The 17,774-nt window shown below is 40.8% G+C and overlaps 1 protein-coding gene across 1 annotated transcript in view; it reads right to left on the bottom strand.

The window, feature by feature from the left end:
* JADE2 (jade family PHD finger 2) overlaps positions 1-16,285 on the bottom strand; it is a 208,626-nt gene extending 192,341 nt beyond the window's left edge. The window contains exon 1 of the mRNA XM_029285772.1: positions 16,272-16,285. The gene's annotated coding sequence lies outside the window, so the exon portion shown is untranslated. The remainder of the gene's footprint in view (positions 1-16,271) is intronic.
* Between the last annotated feature and the right edge of the window lie 1,489 nt (positions 16,286-17,774).

Here is a 17,774-nt window from a genome sequence, read left to right as displayed (position 1 = left end):
GAATTGTTCATCGGGATCTCAAAGTGAGTATTGTTGGGATGCTTTGGGGTGTTCAACAGGTCCAACTATGTGCGAGAGGATCACCCCCCCCAGAGTATGAACCCTACTTTGCTGATAGACATTTATATTTAGCATGGTTATTGAGTTAACCTATTTTTCTGGATTTAACCAGTTTTAAAGGAATAATCTATATGTCAAGGAATTTGACTTTGGAAATGGTATTGAAATACGCATCCTCGGAGAGCAGAAAGCATTTCTGTCTCTCCCCCACCCACCCACCCCAACTGGGATAAGAATACTTGATAAAAGCAAATTTTGGCGTTATTTTACTCCAGTGGCCAATCGGATGCAGAGGGAAACTAAAACTGAACAAGAAACCGACAATAACTCTCCATTCTGTGTATCGAAGGTATAGTTTTGTATAAGGAGAAGAAAGATAAAATAAATAACACATGCTGGATAAACTAGTACTGTAAACTCCAACTGTACTTGCAGTGTGACAGCAGTTAAATCAGTGGTGCCACATTTCAAAGTTATAGTTGGAGTACTCCGATTGCAGCTGCTTTCTTGCAGGTATGTGGAATGGCGTGTGACCCCACAGGTTTTGCAAAGTGAAGAGAGGAAGTTGGTTACAGCTTATTAGGAAAGATAAAATAGACAAGCAAGAATGCTTTATTGACCATTCTTCATCCAGATTTTATATCAGTTGCATTTGCTAATACAGGTGTTCTGAGACACTCTTCTGTTTTAACTTTTTTTCCTTATCGCTTTTTGGAGTTTTCATCCTGCTTTTGTGAGAGGGCAGCGTTTGGGAGGGCGTGTAGCTGCCCCCCTTCTTCCCCCAAGCCATCAGCTGAGCAAGATGCTCAACTGCCTACACTCTTCCCCCTGTCCGAGGCTTTCGTTGTCATGAGCATTTCTGTTGAGGATTGGCGGGAGGGGCCTGTTTGATTTTTATTTCCGTTCCATCTGTTGGGTGGTTGCAGCAGGTTTTAGTCTCTTCTGTCGTGCTTTGAGGTTACCCACGAAGCATGTTTGTTGGGGGGGGGATCCCCACTCCAGTTGCTAAGCTTGCTTAAACCCTCTTCTACCTCCTCCTCCTCCTCACCGGAATCCCCCTTTGTCTGCAACCAGCCCCTGCCCCAGCCTTGCCTTGCTTGCCCCACGGCAATGGCACCCCCACCATGCCCCCTCCCTCACCTCGTCTCGCCTCACTCTGCAGGACGAGCCTCCTGCCCACCCGCCAGAGACCCCCGGCCCCCACAGGCATTTCTCCCCAGGAGCAACATGGAGGTGGCCACGCCCACCCTGGCCACACCCTGCCATGACTGCCATAGCCACGCCCACCCAGTGGGCCACGCCCACCCGGCACCTGGTGATACATAAGTGGGTTTTGGATTGCAGTTTGGGCACTTGGTCTCTAAAAGGTTCGCCATCACTGGTGTAGGCTCTAAATGTAAAATGAACCTCATCACCATATGGATATCAGGTTCTAAACAGAGGGGATTTTACACAGATGTTAAAAAAAACAAGAGAGAAGGCCATCAATGGATGACTAAGGGCTTGATCTCTCTTTACCTAATAACACTGATTGGGACTTTTTGCTCAGGAATCTGAACAAGAAACATTACAAAACCGTGCCTCCAATATCCATAACCTCACAGAAAATCCAAAAAGAGACCATGGTTGAATGATTCTGAATGCTGCAGAGATATCTAACCAGATGAAGAGTGCAAATTCCTGTATCAATCCAATGCATGTTTACAATCACAATCTTTTTTTTTAAAGTAGTTTATCGTTTTAGGGGGCAAATTGGAGAGGCGGCAAAGTTATTAGTCATCAAATAATTTTCTCTGAAATGCTTTGGCAATTATCATCTCTACTTGCTTTTTTTCTGTCTCTGGTGACTTATTATGTGATAAAGAAGGAAAAAGCACATGCTGGGCTGGGCTGAAAAAGAAATAAAACATTTTTCCATTTGTTCTTCCTATTTATCTGTTGTTGTGTTGTTTTTTTAAAAAAAACCTTAGCCAGGAAAGAAATAGCAAACCCCAGTGGCATTTTAGAAATCTTTGAATCACTAACTACCCTCTAGCAATCCATTTGGTTCTTATTTTCCCAGCTGAAATTAGATGGACAGTTCAGCACTGCTTAGCCCTCATGTTAATAATATAGTACTTTCTAAAAAACAAATAAAGCTAATGTTTTCTTGGATAGGTAAAATATCATTAAAATGTTTTGCTGGAGGAAAAAGGCTGCTGAGAGATTGGCTGCTTCCACAGGGAGTTCTCCTAAGGGCAGAATTCAAAATATATTGTATAACTATTCCATATTTCCCTTATTAATAATTATTTTGGCAAAAAAGCAGTAGTACTGGTAGAAAAATATGTTTGGACCCTTCCCACCCACAAATTCTATAATTAGGTTAGACATGTCCAGAACAAGCTTTGTCCTAGACTTTCTTTAGTTATGTCATCAAATGTTTCCTCTACATTTTGGGAATCAAAAGCTAGAACTCCTGGCTAAATTTGGATTCTGCCTCTACAATTTACAGGTGAAATATCTTTCCATCTGCAGCGTGAAGTAATACAGATCAAGCCCACATTTATAACCATGGTGGATATAGTTCTCTTTCACAATTCAAGCAAAAGGACTCATGAGCCTATAAAAGGCTTGGATTGGAATTGGTACAACTTTCTTAAAAATACCCCACTGGGAAAAATACTTATTAAAATTATATTTTTAATAAAAGCAAAGAAGACTTCTAATCATGATTACGGTATTCCATTGGCAACTAACCAAATCCAGAATTCCTGGAGCTATCATTTCTATTAACTAACAACATATTTATTCTTATGATAAGTGGCAAAAGGGGAAGACAAACTAAAGAGCACAAGTGCTTTCTTGCACGGTCACTAAACTGCACACTCATGAAAGCTGTTCTCAGGAGAACCAGGGTCATCCTGCATAGCAAAGACAGGAGAGGAAGAATTTGTTCCCACTGCAAATAATACTTTTTTCTTCAAATGACTCAGTTGAAGTCATCCATTTATAGCAGTGGTTCTCAACCTTTTTAATGCCACGACCCCAACCGGTCGTAAGTCGAGAACTAAACCGGTCGTAAGTCGAGGACTAAACCGGTCATAAGTCGAGGACTTTCCCTGCCCGGGAGCGCCGCGCATGCGTGGTTCCGCCCCCTGCGCCGGCCGAGGCGTGGCTGGCAAGCGGCAGAGACGGAGCAGGCCGACCACCAGCTGGCCCAGCCCAAGGGAGGTAAGGCACCCGCCGGAAAAGGGGGAAAAAAATGGCGGACAAAAAAAATGGACAAAAAAATGGCGGACAGCCTTGCTTGGTGACCCCCATGAAATGGTCGATCGACCCCAAATGGGGTCCCGACCCACAGGTTGAGAACCACTGATTTATAGGATGGTGTAAACAGGGCTTTTTTTTTTTTGTCATAGAACGCCCAGAATGGAGTTCCGGCACCTTTTTTGGATGGAACCTTGTAGGGTAGGCAAGGCAGGTTGTATGATGTGTTTGAGTTCCGGCACTTTTTTTTTTTTTTTACAAAAAAAGCATTGGGTGTAAAACATTTCCTCATATTAAAAAAAAAATACAAACATGCCTTCTATTCTACTAGGGATCTTTGCAAATTTCTCTTGTGGGGAAAAAATCTTGTAACCAGAACTCCAACCTATTCCTTTATGCACCACCTGCCCTCACTCTACATGTGAAAGAAACATACAGAATGAAGAACCTATATCTCAAAGAAAGGTATGATCGTATGACAATTCTAAAGAATAGTAAGATTGCTTCAAACTTGCCCTATCCAATGTACTTAGCAAACTGAACAGCGGCTGACATTCTCAGTTTTGCCCTACTCCACTAATAACGCTACTTCTGACTGTTGAGACCTTTCCTAACAAAACTAGTGATGTACCTTGCTGATACATGATCACACATAGCACATTGTTCAAATGGTGAAAATTCACTACTGGTTTCTGCATCTATGCCAAATGAAAGAATAAGAACTTGAGAGAGGACTAGATTCAATCCACCATCTCCCAACAGGATTAGCAAAGACATTTGTCCAAAATGTCTGGAGGACTCTGGCAGTCAGTCTGTAGAAAAACCTGGAGGTTTAGGGGCTAATGACTCAATGTATGTTTCTGTAACACATGATTTGAGCTCTTATTCCATCTTACATCTATCTTCAGTCCCAGAAAAATATTGTTGTTCCATTTGATTTTCATCATTAACATGTGCCAAACGTTATACTGCATTGTCTTGTCTTGAAATTTAAGGTTTCCCAAATGTTTAGAATGGTGAGTCATTCCATGTAATATTCCAACTTCCACTTTATTTACAAGCCAAGTTGTGGAAAATCTATTTTTTAACAAACCGATGAGACGTTTGTTAAATTATCCCTAAGGGAACACCATTGCCTTTGGACTGGAGTATTTAAAAATAAGAGCCAGATAATACTTTCTCTGGTAATTAGAAGAGGGTCAATAAAGGTGCAGAGAAAGCAAAGGAAGCAATATCCAAAGTACCCTGCAAAACTGATTGAGTTGTCAGTATAAATTACATTTCAGGTGCTGGGACAGTCCTAGACTAGCTGCTTCTGTAGTTTAGAATTTAAGCACCAGAAGAACCACCTAGAAAACTGGAGTGGATTTATCATAATGGAATTACAACTGTCTGCAGCAGTATAGCCTAAAGTGAAAGCATACACTGGTTGGGGAGGGGGTCGATAAATTCAGTGAAACAGTGAATAAGATTCCTTCCATAATCAGTCATAGAAATGCATTATTACAGCACTTTGCTGTTCCTGTCCTCTGAAGGCCATAACGTAAACCAGGCACCTTGTTTACACAGTAGTTAATCCTTCAAAGGATGGGATAAACAAGGCTTATAAAAGTATTTCCACCACTAGGAATCTTATATCTTGTTTTAATACACACACACACACACACACACACACACACACACTGACCAATTCAACACTAAATTAACAAAACAGCATTTACTAAAGCTTGTGGATTTTTTTTATTAATTTCAGACAGACATTTAACCTTTTCATTGTACATTATTTATTGACCTCTATTTCGAAAATCCAAGGAAACTCCAACACTTCAGAAGGCTGCAGTTTATGCAGTATGGATTATGAAAATGTGTACTATATATTCAAATTTCCTGGATTTCTGAAACCCGAGTGGAAATTGAAAATACAGTATCACTGTAAAGTAAAAATTACTGAATATGGATGAAGTATTTCTTACAAAATCCATATGGTTTAATAAATGTTTCGTAAGATGTTTGAATCTGATCCTGTATATTATTTCATAAGTTGGTCTTTATTAATATGATGCTTGCTGTACCTAATCTTGCTTTCAGTCTCTTTCACCTCTTGGTTGCTTTTCATTCCATTTTTCTTTGGGGGAATTTTCAGTTTTATACCTGTTTATTTCAGCCTACAGCAGTTTCCAAGCTGAACAGCTGGCCCTCTGCTGGAGAATAACAAAAAGAGGAGAAAGAGACCCAGTAAAGCTATTTTTAAAATCTCCTACCATAACCTAACCTTTATGTTCAACAGGAGTTGTAAAAACATTGCAGCAATTAAGTAACTTGGAAATTAGAATTATTAAAGCTTCTTGGGCAGTGAAAGAGCAGGGCTAATAGAACAAGTTGATCAATTAAACTCCTCTCCACTGAGAAGACAGAGCCAGTAAACAAAACTTTCCTGCCTTCAGAGATGAATCATTTTGGCAGTCTTTGTCTTCAACTTTTTAATCCAATTTTTGTCAAAAAGTGTTGATGAATAATAACAGCAATAACGAAGAATGAAATACTGGGTTTTTTCCCCAGAATCATTGGGCGTTTTGCGATCAGTATTCTCTCTGAATGTCCTCATTTGGCAGTACTTCCTAAAACATCTGTCTAGAAATTAGATTAACTAACAGAATGCAGGCCAATTCCTTTAACTTCTCTCTAAAGATCACAGAGCCAACAGGTTGGACAAAATCATGAGGACCCAGGGCAACCCAGAACCTGGTGGTCTCAAACATTTTCAGTTTTCATCCCTGATAAAGGGATTTATCAGCAAGCACAAAGCCTAAATGTGCTTAGACACAAGCTTCCCTTGGTTATTTCTTTTAGCCTTCATCACAGGAAGAAAGTTGTTTCTCCCCCCTTTGGATTGCTGTGTAAACTGCGAGTAGAAAAACTGGGCAAACTCAAGTCACAAAGCTAAGAAACCTGATGCTAAATGTAGTAGGTAACTTCTCCCCTTTCTTTTCTTGATATCCTTATTCTCACCGGGTGCCCCGGTGGGATTTCCAATACCTTAGAATAGGGAAAACTCTCTTCCCCTCTCCTACCACATTTCTCTGCTTCAGACATTCTTCATCCAGTTATTCTTGTATAGGTTTTGCTTACTACAGTGGTTCTCAACCTGTGGGTCGGGACCCCATTTGGGGTCGATCGACAATTTCACGGGGGTCACCAAGCAAGGCTGTCCGCCATTTTTTTTGTCCGCCATTTTTTCCCCCTTTTCTGGCGGGTGCCTTACCTCCCTTGGGCTGGGCCAGCTGGTGGTCGGCCTGCTCCGTCTCTGCCGCTTGCCAGCTACGCCTTGGCCGGCGCAGGGGGCGGAACCACACATGCGCAGCGCTCCCGGGCAGGGAAAGTCCTTGACTTACGACCGGTTGGGTAGTCCTCGACTTATGACTGGTTTAGTCCTCGACTTACGACCGGTTTAGTCCTCGACTTACGACGGTTGGGGTCATGGCATTAAAAAGGTTGAGAACCACTGGCTTACTAACACAGAGGAAGTAGGTAACTACTCAGAGGATTTCACAGGTCTTCTTCCCCTTCCCTACAAGCTTTGAGCAGGATGGGTAAGTGGCCTATACTGAAGAGAAAGAACACTAAATCAATGTAATGAATCTCTTATGAAAATTGCTCAGAATATCAGAATTCAGTGTAGAACAGCCTTTTTCGAACTCAACTACTTCACTAATGTTGCTGAAATGCAAATTAGTAGACAGAGACTGGTTTATAATGCAAAAAATTCTCATTAATATGCCAGCTTTTCAGATCAGTTACGGAATCCCAAAGGGATTTGTAAGGCTTGGAAAAATCAGCCTGGAAAAGAAGCACAAAGTGAGTTCCATCACAGGAGACATTTACACTGGCCTGAATTCCTGCTCCACTTGTCATTCAGCTTGAAGCTACAAGATGTGGGCTATTTAGTTCTACTGGAGCAGAATCTAATTCTGCTGAGTGGGCAGATTAAAAGGTATTAGCATGGTGGAGGTTCCAAGCTTAGTCCTGGCACCTTCTCTCACAATAGCTGGTAGTCACAAATGGCTTCTCCTTTTGCCTTGGGCCCAGGAGAGCAGCTGCCAGACAGGGAAGACAGTATTGAATTTGCTGACTTTTTGATCCACAAATACTTCAGCTCAAAATTAGAAGTGAGGAACAATTTGGGGAAGGAGCCAGAATGCCAGCAATGTCTTGCTTTCGGAGAAGCACCTAATCAGATTGACCACCCCCATCCCTGACACAGAAGAGGAAAAGTTGTCTGCTGGAAAACTGAAGCACAGTATTAAAGTATTTCATGTGGAGAACATACAATAATCTCTTCTGCACAGGAACCAGTGAGAAAGAACTATTTAGTCAAGAATAGGAGAATCTCCTCTAACGGGATTTTTTTTCCTACCTTCCCTGGGGGCCCTCATTAGGAGGATTGTTTGGTGGACCTGCTTCTCTTTTTTTAAACCAGGAATGATGAAAGATTATAAAGATTATAAGGACAATCACTGAGTCCCAGAAGCTACATTTTAGAAACAGATGATGTACCTGTTGATTCTGTGAGGAGTCTGCAAATCCCTTCAGATGACTAACACTTGCTCTGGGTTCATACTGCGCATAATTTTCAAATAATTAGCTGGGTTTAAATGTCAACCATTAAGGCAGACTAGCCCAAAACCTACTCCTTCAGGCAGGGCAGAAAATTAATGTTGCCAGTCTATTTAAGAGGAGCAGGAATAAGGAAATTATTATGAAAATGATAACATTTTCATTTAACAAGCTGCTGTTAGATATGACAGCCTATTATTAACATTCATGCCTTCCAAACAGTTACAGTATTACCTGTAGCAACCAATTCTTTCTACCTAGTGAGGTGGCCCTATTTTGTTGGAGTATAGGTTTCTTATTTTTTGTGTTAACAGTGTTTTAGGCCCTGGTCAAGGAACTTCTGAATAAGCTATTTCTACATTTAGATCCCTTTATAACTTATCCAAAGCTTCTGCCTGATTTAAAACATAAAGTGTTTTTAATAAGTATGCCCAAATTAGTCTGCACTTGGCAGAAATAAGTTAGTTCCTCTTCCGCAAGTGGAGTACTGTTTAAGTGGACATCACAGTGAACACTCAAAAGGAAGCAAGTCTTCTAAAATTCATTAAGTCCTTCAAATCTTCTACTTTTTCCCATTTTATTCTAGGCTGTTGGTTATTGCTGCAGATTTCCTTCTAACTTGAGAGATCACTCATCACTTCAATGATAAGCTATACATAGAAAGACAGGCATCATTATTTTCTATTATCCTTATTTTCCTTACTACTCAAAGGAAATCTCTTTCATCTCTTCATTTATAAAAGTGAACATTGGCTATATATTAGAAGTTAACATATTTTATCATGCAGAAGAGCTGCATCTCTGAAAATGTAAGCAAATGTAAGCTATTCACTTGCATTTTATAGATTAATGTATTTAACTTTTGTGCATATGTACATGTGCACTGTGAAACTGCATTTAGAATCCTGGAAATTGATGTTTTTATTTTTAAGGAAGTTTGTACTAATTGCTGATAGGGAAAAAGCCCTCTCCTTCCACAAAACCAGAGTTAAGCAAAGATATCAATTTGCTTTTCAATTCATGTTTACAATTTTTATCTTCAGTATCACATTCAGACATTATACAGCTAAAGATAACTCAAAATAAGAATATAATAAATAATGCCACGTCAATCAGCTGTGTGTGGACATTTCATGGAAATGAAAGGCAAATTACAATCAGCTTGTATACCCAAAGTATGCTGATGAACTGCACACCGCAATTCCAAATATATGTGAGAGTGAAGTTTGGTGTTGGACAAGTTAATCTGTTGTAAAGGCTTACATTAATAAATATATACATCTGAATATTATGCCACTCATGTTTTATATCTACAAATAATATACATATATGAATACATCAGATAGCAGCAACAATTTGAACATTACTTGAGGTTCCCATAGCACTAAAACTCAAACTTTAGCATCATGTATTATAATTTTGGATATATACAGCTCTGGTCTGTATATATTTGGAATTAAGCTATACAAGCAGCAAACAAGCAGGCACATGTGCAGCTCCACTTCCGCGAGTGGCAGCACTCACGCTCGAAGCTCCATTTGCGCAAGCAGTGGATGCTCGCGCTCATGCGCAAAGCTCCATTCCTGCTCACACAAATGGAGTTTCTCCGAGATCACTGTGCTAATGAACCCTACTCTAAGAGAAAAATATTATGCCTCAGAGCCAGATCACCTTGCCATGAACATTTTATACACCCCAATACCAGTGATGATAATTAAGTGCTGCACCTTTCACTTTTTACACATTGCTTCCAATATCTCTTAAGAACATAGATTTCAATTCGCATTTAAACCTGATTTTTTCACTAAAATGTTTTGATCACCTGAGGGGGGGAAAAAGGACCAAGAGACAGTAAACTAATTAACTCAGCTCAGTGTCACAGAAGTGTTTATTGTATTATCATCAATCATATCATTCTTCTGGACTGAGTGGAAGACACTGAATTATAGTAATTTCAGTCACATTCTCGTGACTTTTACATTATATGGTCCAATATTATTTACTTTTAATCTTTGATGACAGGAAGTTCTATATTTCTTCTTTCCTCCCTTTAGCAAAAGGAATGACGGAGGCAATATTTGAGATCTTGTAATAGCAATAGATTGTACAGTATAAGGGCCTAAAAAAACTGCAGCTGAATCCTGACCAGATTTCCAAAATTTGATTATATATGCAACTCAGGGTGGATAGTTCATAGCCTCTACATGTTGATGAACTATTGTAATTCCAAGGACTCCAATATGCACGGTCAGTACAGTGGGCATCTGGGAGTAACTTCTGGAAGACTACACATTTAATTGGTAACATGGAACCTCAAAAATTGATATTACATTATTTTGAAGAATTAAGTTTGTAGTTTGGGAGTTCCAAATGACCACAGTTATTTCTGTACTGCTGTAATGCACTGGATGTGGAGCTGCTGTGGAAATGTTTTCCTGTTAGTTCAAAATACAGGTGGAAGACTGCAAATTGGGTCAGAACTTCTAGATCTGACAGTAAGAAGTACATCTTGAACTTCAGGATAGCTTCTGAACAAAACAAGTGACAGGGCTGACCTTTTCAGGCACAAATGACATGATGGCTGGCTTACATGAGCCTCCCCCAAAGTTATGCTCGCCATCTCCAAACCTTTTTCAAGTGTTCTCTGATGAATATAGACAGGCAGTAGCTAGAAGGTCTTTTCCATTGTGGCATCTTCCATTTGGATTGGACTTCTCAGGTAGCTTCAGTATGAGAATTGGCCAGCCTGGTTTCAGTATCACACTAAGACTTTTTTATTGCTTATTTTTCTAGTCTATCAGCTAGTTGGTTTTATTCTGATGGTTTTTACTATACTCCATGGTTTTTGTAGTTTCATTTTATAGTCTTCTGCTGTATTGTGTTGTGCAATTAAATTTATGTTTTTATCATTGTTGGATTTGTTTTATGATTTCCAAAGCCACCCTGAGACTTCAATGCCTGCAAGGAAGCATATAAATCTTTACATAAATAAAGAATCCTAGGATGAAAATGTCATTCTGAGATATATTGTTTGACATCATTTGGCAATCTATAATCTCTTTTTAGAGCTTCCAATGTTAATCCCAGAAGCCATACACTTTCCATCTAAAATCAAGAGTTTTTGCTAACTAAACAGCTGCTAGATGGATTTCCTTTTATTTACCCAGCCATCCTAGGGAAAAATACAAAGAATTAACATAAGAATGTACACTAAAGCACCTTCCAGACGTTACAACCAGATCAGACTCAGATCAGACTCGAATTATTCTACTTTCACACATTATGCAAAGATCTAGATATCAGGAGAGGTTTCAATGCTGGAAAAGGTAGAAGGAAAGAAGAGGATGATCAACAGCAAGGTGGATGGACTAAACTACAATGGTGATGAGTGCACTGTTGGAAGACCTGAAAGACCTGGTATAGGGATGGATTGCCATGGAGAAAATCTATCTATTTTGTCACTAAGGGTCAACCACAACTTGATGGTACATAATCAGTCAAAGATGGTACAACCACTATATCCCGAATCTTCAGTATGTTAAATATGGGTCATGGGAATTAAGGATGCAGTAAGATCAGGATGATAATATATTGCTCAGCTCAGCTTTAATGAATTCTGACATTGTAAGATCTAGCAATAGTGTGCTTTGTTTTTATTGAGGAATTAATGCATATTGATTGCTATGATTTTTATATCGCTATAGCAATGCTTGATGTTTTGGTTCTATGAAGAACGTCTAATCTAGGTCTCCTCAACCTGGCATCCTTCAGATGTGTTAGGATTGTGACTTCCAGAATTTCCAATCAATATGCCTTTAGAGGAAATTTTCTCTAGAGGGCATCGACTGGGGAATTGTGTTTTAATCTTTCTGAAATATAAAGCAAGCTGTCTTGGTGACTTCGATAGCAAAGATATTTTCTGTATCTAGCAGATACCTATATTTATGATTCTAATTTCTCTTTTGCATTTTTAGCCTTTATTTTTCTTAACTCTCTGATTAATCAGAAACATATTAATATGTGAAAACATAAATGATTATTAAGATATGGGGAGAGATAGAAGCATTATTGACAGTGTTTAAATAAGAATAGTAATGAATGAATAAATATAACTATGACAAGTTTAGCTCACTGTACAGAAAGTAACCATGCCACTTTGGAAAGTGACTGATAGCAAAGGAGGATCAAGGTACTTCAAGGTATTACATTTATTACCAAGAGTGCAAATTTCCGATTACTTAGTAAAGATTTTCAAAGATGGTCAACTGCACTATTAGTAGTGGGGGAAAATATTTTTGTGCTTCTATGTACAACTTTTAGCTGAAGGGGCCACCTCTTCTTAAAGGTTAACTGAAGCACAGTACTGCTGCTAGTAACTTCCTATTCTACTTAATATTTTAGAATAGAATAATAGTAACTTTATTGTCACACTGTACATTGTTGTACATTGAATGTACACATATCAGCATACATTAAAATGAAATTTTATGCAGTTACTCTACAGGTGTCTGACTGCTATTTATGTTGGTATTTATCTTGACTCAGGAATAGGCAACACTGTTGGACAAGTAGACATATATATATATCATAGTCAAATGGCTATGATCGACATGATGTGCAATATCAATATAGGTCAAATGCTAACCCTCTTAGTCTTTCAGGATGCTCCCTCCCTACCACCTTACCATTAATTTATTTTTCTTGGCACATAAGCTCAAACTAAGAACTGAGTTGCACCCATCATTTTTTAAAATTTTCTAAGAATATCTAAACAGCTTGTGAGATGATGCTAGAAGCATACTGCTTTTAAAAAAAAAAATCTGAAAGAAGAAAATTGATAGGCACTATACAAAGATAATATTAACCTCTCATTATCAAAACATTCCAATTTGGTTTTTTTTTTGTTTTTTTACATTATTCTATGTTAACACTAGAAATTTAAGTGAAAAATGTGGGTTGCTGTAGAAGGAATACCTGTATCATGTTCCTATTTCATTCATTTTAACTTCATACCAGAAAAATTAAACAGAAACTAAAGCCAACTTTTAGTTCCAAGAGACATGCCACATCAACTAACAAGAACTTCAAGAGGTATCATGGATTAAGATCATGGATTTGACCAAAGTCAAAAGAAGGCATGTTTTCAACAGGTGCAGTTTTTCTCACTATTGAATAAATGGTAAAATTCCTTCTTTTACATCACATAAAACTCGTGCTCTCTATACCAAAGTATCATATTAAGATGACTAGTAACTACCTAAAAGTATGTTCTAATGATAATCTTATGGAACAAAATGAATAAAATTAGCTTCTAAGAAAGTTTTCCATCTTGATTTTAACTGATTTGATTATCCAAGTTCAAGAACTTTCTTACGGAAGCGCAAAACTAACTTCTTTTATACACTTTCCCATTAAGTATCAATTATGCTTTCACCTGAGTAACTAGCAAGTGTTTAAAGGTCAAAATACTTCGCACCAATGATAGACTGAGTGAATAGTGCTGTATTCAATTAACAACCAAAAGCCTCAACTTTTAAGTTTGGTCTTATTTTGGGTGAGTTTGGTGTTATTTTTCAATAGGTATTAAATTTAATGTCTCCTGAAGGAGTAACCTTTTTTTTTTTTTGCTAGCCAAGGGCTATTGTGCATAAGATTAAGATCATTTATTAATAGAGTGCATTCAAAGTTTAACTATTTTTTAATCTGGTTAAGGACATATTCAATCTCCACAAACTCAAACTTCAAATGCAATTTTCGTAGACTAATTTCAATATAGAGTTTTGCTGGTTTGAAAGATCATTAAATTAAGAATTGTCTATTTCACTTACTGTCTTGATAAATTAATCAAAGATGGACATTTGCTATACAATATTTTTAAAACTTCAAGACTAAAAAATAAAGAGATGAATTCATACTCAGACATATTAATAACAAAAGAATTGTTGCAAAAGCAAGCATAGCTAGTACCAATAGCAATAGGTGCTTTGCTACAATCTTTTACACCATCAAATAATAACATCTGCCTATCCCAGGTCCTTGAGGACTTGACAGGTAGATAAAAAGTCCAAATACTACCAAACCTCTGGGTGACTCTGTGACCAACCATGATAATAATACCATCAAATCATGTAAATAAATAGTTTCTGGATACTGTGAGTTTTTTTTCCAGTAAAACAGTTTTATTAATTAATCTCTGAAATAAGGAAGGAAAGTAAAATATTGAAATGAAAACAATGCTTGAGAAAAGCAAGGATAATACAATATAATTCTGAGGAATGAGGGACCAGTGATATGGCAGGGAAAAGATAAGATAAGCAAAGCTAAGTGAGGGAGAAATGGACACGGGTTAAGAAATTATTTTAAAACCGTTTCTGGATAATGAAACAATCCACTAAGCAACATTTTATATTCCTATTCAAGTAGTCACGGTTCCTTGAAAAGCAAAAAAGGTGTGAGTGGTGGTGGTGGGCATTAAGAATATGCAGGGCTGTCCAGTGACTGCCAGTATGCTGCTGTAAAGTCTACTGTGCTAGAATAGAAGGAATTATTGGAACATCAAGGAGGGCTTAAGCTATCATCAGGGATTAGAAATGAGTCCCACTCGGGAAGACAGCATCAAGTGAGAATGTGAGTACTGTATTTCCATGAGAATTAAAAACAACTCTGAATGGTGACAAAGGACTGGGTAGAAAAGTTTCTGGATGGAAGGTTCAAGAATTCAGAAAGAAGGCAAGAAGCGCAGGTTAAAGGAAGCTGACACTAAGTGTTGGGGAGGGGGACAGAACAGAAGGAAATACTGGAAAGAGACACGGTTACCAAATGATAAAGTGGATAAGCAGGTGGGTTTTGCTGAGAGGGATAATACTCTTAAAAAGCAATTCAACTTGGACTAATCTGATTGGGAATTATAAAACGGAAAAGGTATATTGGGGGAGGTGCAAGTGAGGGCATGGGACAACGAGAGCCATCTCTAGCTTCCAAGTCAGATCCTAACCCTTTTCCTTTCTGGAATCCCATGCTCAGAAGACTGAAGGTATTTACCCACCCAGCAACACCAGTTCTCCAGAACAATCTGTCCAGAAAGCTGCCCAGAGTTTGTGAAGGTGGTCTAGCTGTCTCCTATGGCAGAAAAGGAGGCATGAGCGGCAAGGATGGAGAATCCCAAAATGGAACAGAGGAAAAGGCTCCAACATATACATACATATTTCCCTCTCATCCTTCAGTCATCCCTCATCAGAAATGTGATTGAGGGGAGGGGGGCGCCCGGGGCCAGGACCCATGACTTGGGAGGCAAGTTGAAGCCTTATAAAAAGGGACCATCTCCTCTTTTTGGCAGCAGGGGGCCTAAAGAAAAAGGCTGCCAAAAAAAGAAACGGCGGGGAGGGAAGAGGAGGAAAGAGGGATGGCGGCAAGAGGAAACAGTAGAGCAGCAACGATGAGACGCTTTCGGAAGGAATGCCTACCACAGGCAAAGTGCAAGCCTGTGAGGGAATGCAGGGAAGGGGGCAGGCAAACCGGGTGGAAGAAAACGCCTCCGAGAAGGGAGGAAAGAGCAGCCCGCGTATCCGCGGGCGGGCATAGAGGGGCGGGAGCGATTCGGTAGCAGAGATGCAAAAGATGAGCCGCCCCCGAGCAGCCCGTTGGGAGCAGGGAAGAGTTTGAGAAGGTAAACAACAGCCACGCCCCCTACAGTTCTCAGCTCCACCGCGCAGCTCAATTGCAGCCGCTGCCTGTACATTTCCATTCCCGAATCTCTCTGGATCCCCCAGCGGCGTGACTCTTGTCCTAGCTCCCTCCCTCCCCAACACCACCACCACCACCACCACCACCACGCAGCCATCCATCCCTCACTAGGTTACGGCGCGGCTGCAAAAGCCATCAGTGCCCCAGAGAAGCTGATGCTATTCAAAGCCCCGCGGGGCTCTCCCACCCTGGCCGAAGACTGCGCTGCCGCTTCTTCTGCCTGCCTCCTGGGCGCATTGTTTATGTCTGTTGCAGGAGCTGGCAGGAACCCCACAACCTCAGCACGTGAGAGGAGCCGATCATGTGGGTGCACTAGCTTCAAGACAGGCAAATGCTCCAAAACGTGCTGCGTCTCAACAAAAATGAAACTCCTGGCTCCTAATTGCCGCGCGATCCCTTTTGCACGACTTGACACACACACACACACGCCCCACGTAATTCCCCACATGCAACGCACATTGTTTTACCCTCCAAACCCGGTCCTGGGTTCATATTTCTGGAACCCCATTTTTCCTCTCGATGTCCTCTGCCCCACCCCCCCGGTGGTCTTAAACTGTGGCCAGTCCCTTTTCCCACTCACCCCCTTTAAGACCTTCTGGGGTTACCTCTGCCGCAGTCATTAATCCGAGGAACCGTTTCCCGAGGCTCCCGTTCCTTTAAAAAGTTGTTGTTTACATTCCTGCCGCCTCCCTTTTAAAACATGACTGACCAACATGCGCAATCAATCTCTAAAAACGCTGCACATCCCCCCCCCCCTTCCTTTGCAGGCAGTACAGTCAGGGAGCAGTAAAACAAATGCAAGGAGGGAAGGGAGAGAATAGAGAGGAGCTGCAAAAACCGGGGTGGGGGGAGAAATGGAGCAATCCTCCACCCTTTTACCTTGGCTGGGAAAGAGCGTCCTCCAAGAGTTGAGAATGTCCGTCGGGCTACCAAAGCGGGGTAGCGAAAGATGCTCCAGAAATGGCACCGCCGCTTACGGAATCTCCCTTTGCAAAGATTAACCCGGTACCATTGCGGAGGGAGAGAACGACCCCTTCTCTCCTAGGATCCGAAGATGATACCCTCCTTTCAGGAGTAGATACAAAGTAACTCCATAGATGCATTTAAAAAAAAAAAAAAATATCCAAAAAATTGCTTCCAGCTGAGATGGCCGCTCTGTGCGAAATCCACCGAGCCCTGCGTGCGTGTTTCTGGTTTTTTTTTTCTTTTTTTAATTTCTAGACTTCTTTCCGGATCTTTGTGCAATTGCCCGAAGGTCTGCGCCTAGGCTTTTTTTTTATTTTAATCCCTCGCTGGCGAAGAACGGACTTCTTTGAAGGAGTGTATAAATTAAGACTGATGCTGGCGAGTTCGCCCCTCGCCCCCCTTCTCTCAATTTCTTTTCTTGCTTGTTGTTTCTTCCTCCTGACGAGCAGCAGGTCCAGGTGCAGCTGCAGACGTGGGTCCCATCCCTGATTGTGCTCGCGGCATGTGTTGCCTCCCACCCCGGCGCACTCTTCGCCCACCCCTCCCTCCCTCCACTCCCTTGTTTTCACCCCCCTCCGATGCGCCGAGCCCCCATCTCTTGTCTTTCTGGTGCCCTGGGCAGCTGGAAAAGGCTCGGGTTGCACAGGCGGACTCGCTTTCCCTCGCGCTCTCCCCTCCGAGCCTGGCTCAGGTCACTTTCGCAACGATCTTCAGCCTCGCGCGCTCACAACAGCGGCGGCGGTGCACGCACAGATCACAAGAGCTGGAACACTTTCTTCGCTTCCTCCGCTTTTCATACGCACCCCCTCCCCATCTCCTCTTTCTCCCCCCCCCCACCACCCGCGAGCGCTTTCACCTCCTCGAAGCTGTGCAAAAGGCGTTAGCAGCAGCTAGCCCGCTGCTGCAACCTTACGGAAAAAAAAAATAACCTTATACTTAACAAAATCTTTTGGCGCCATATTAATGACGTACTTCAAATTTGCCATTTCTTCCTGCGTCAAAAAGACGTTTCTTACAAATAACAGATGAGGTGCAAAGCGGAGAGGGCGAGCGCAGGAGTGAGGGGGAGGGGGGAAGAAGAAGAAGGGGGGGAATAAAAAGAGGGAGAAAGACCCTCGGACCGATTTTTTTTTTTAAAAAAA

This window comes from Protobothrops mucrosquamatus, unplaced genomic scaffold (genome assembly GCF_001527695.2).
Source record: "Protobothrops mucrosquamatus isolate PMUCROS unplaced genomic scaffold, P.Mucros_1.0 scaffold_186, whole genome shotgun sequence".
Lineage (NCBI taxonomy): Eukaryota > Metazoa > Chordata > Lepidosauria > Squamata > Viperidae > Protobothrops > Protobothrops mucrosquamatus.
The sequence above is the reverse complement of the archived record's forward strand: the minus strand, read 5'-3'. Positions and strand labels throughout refer to the sequence as shown.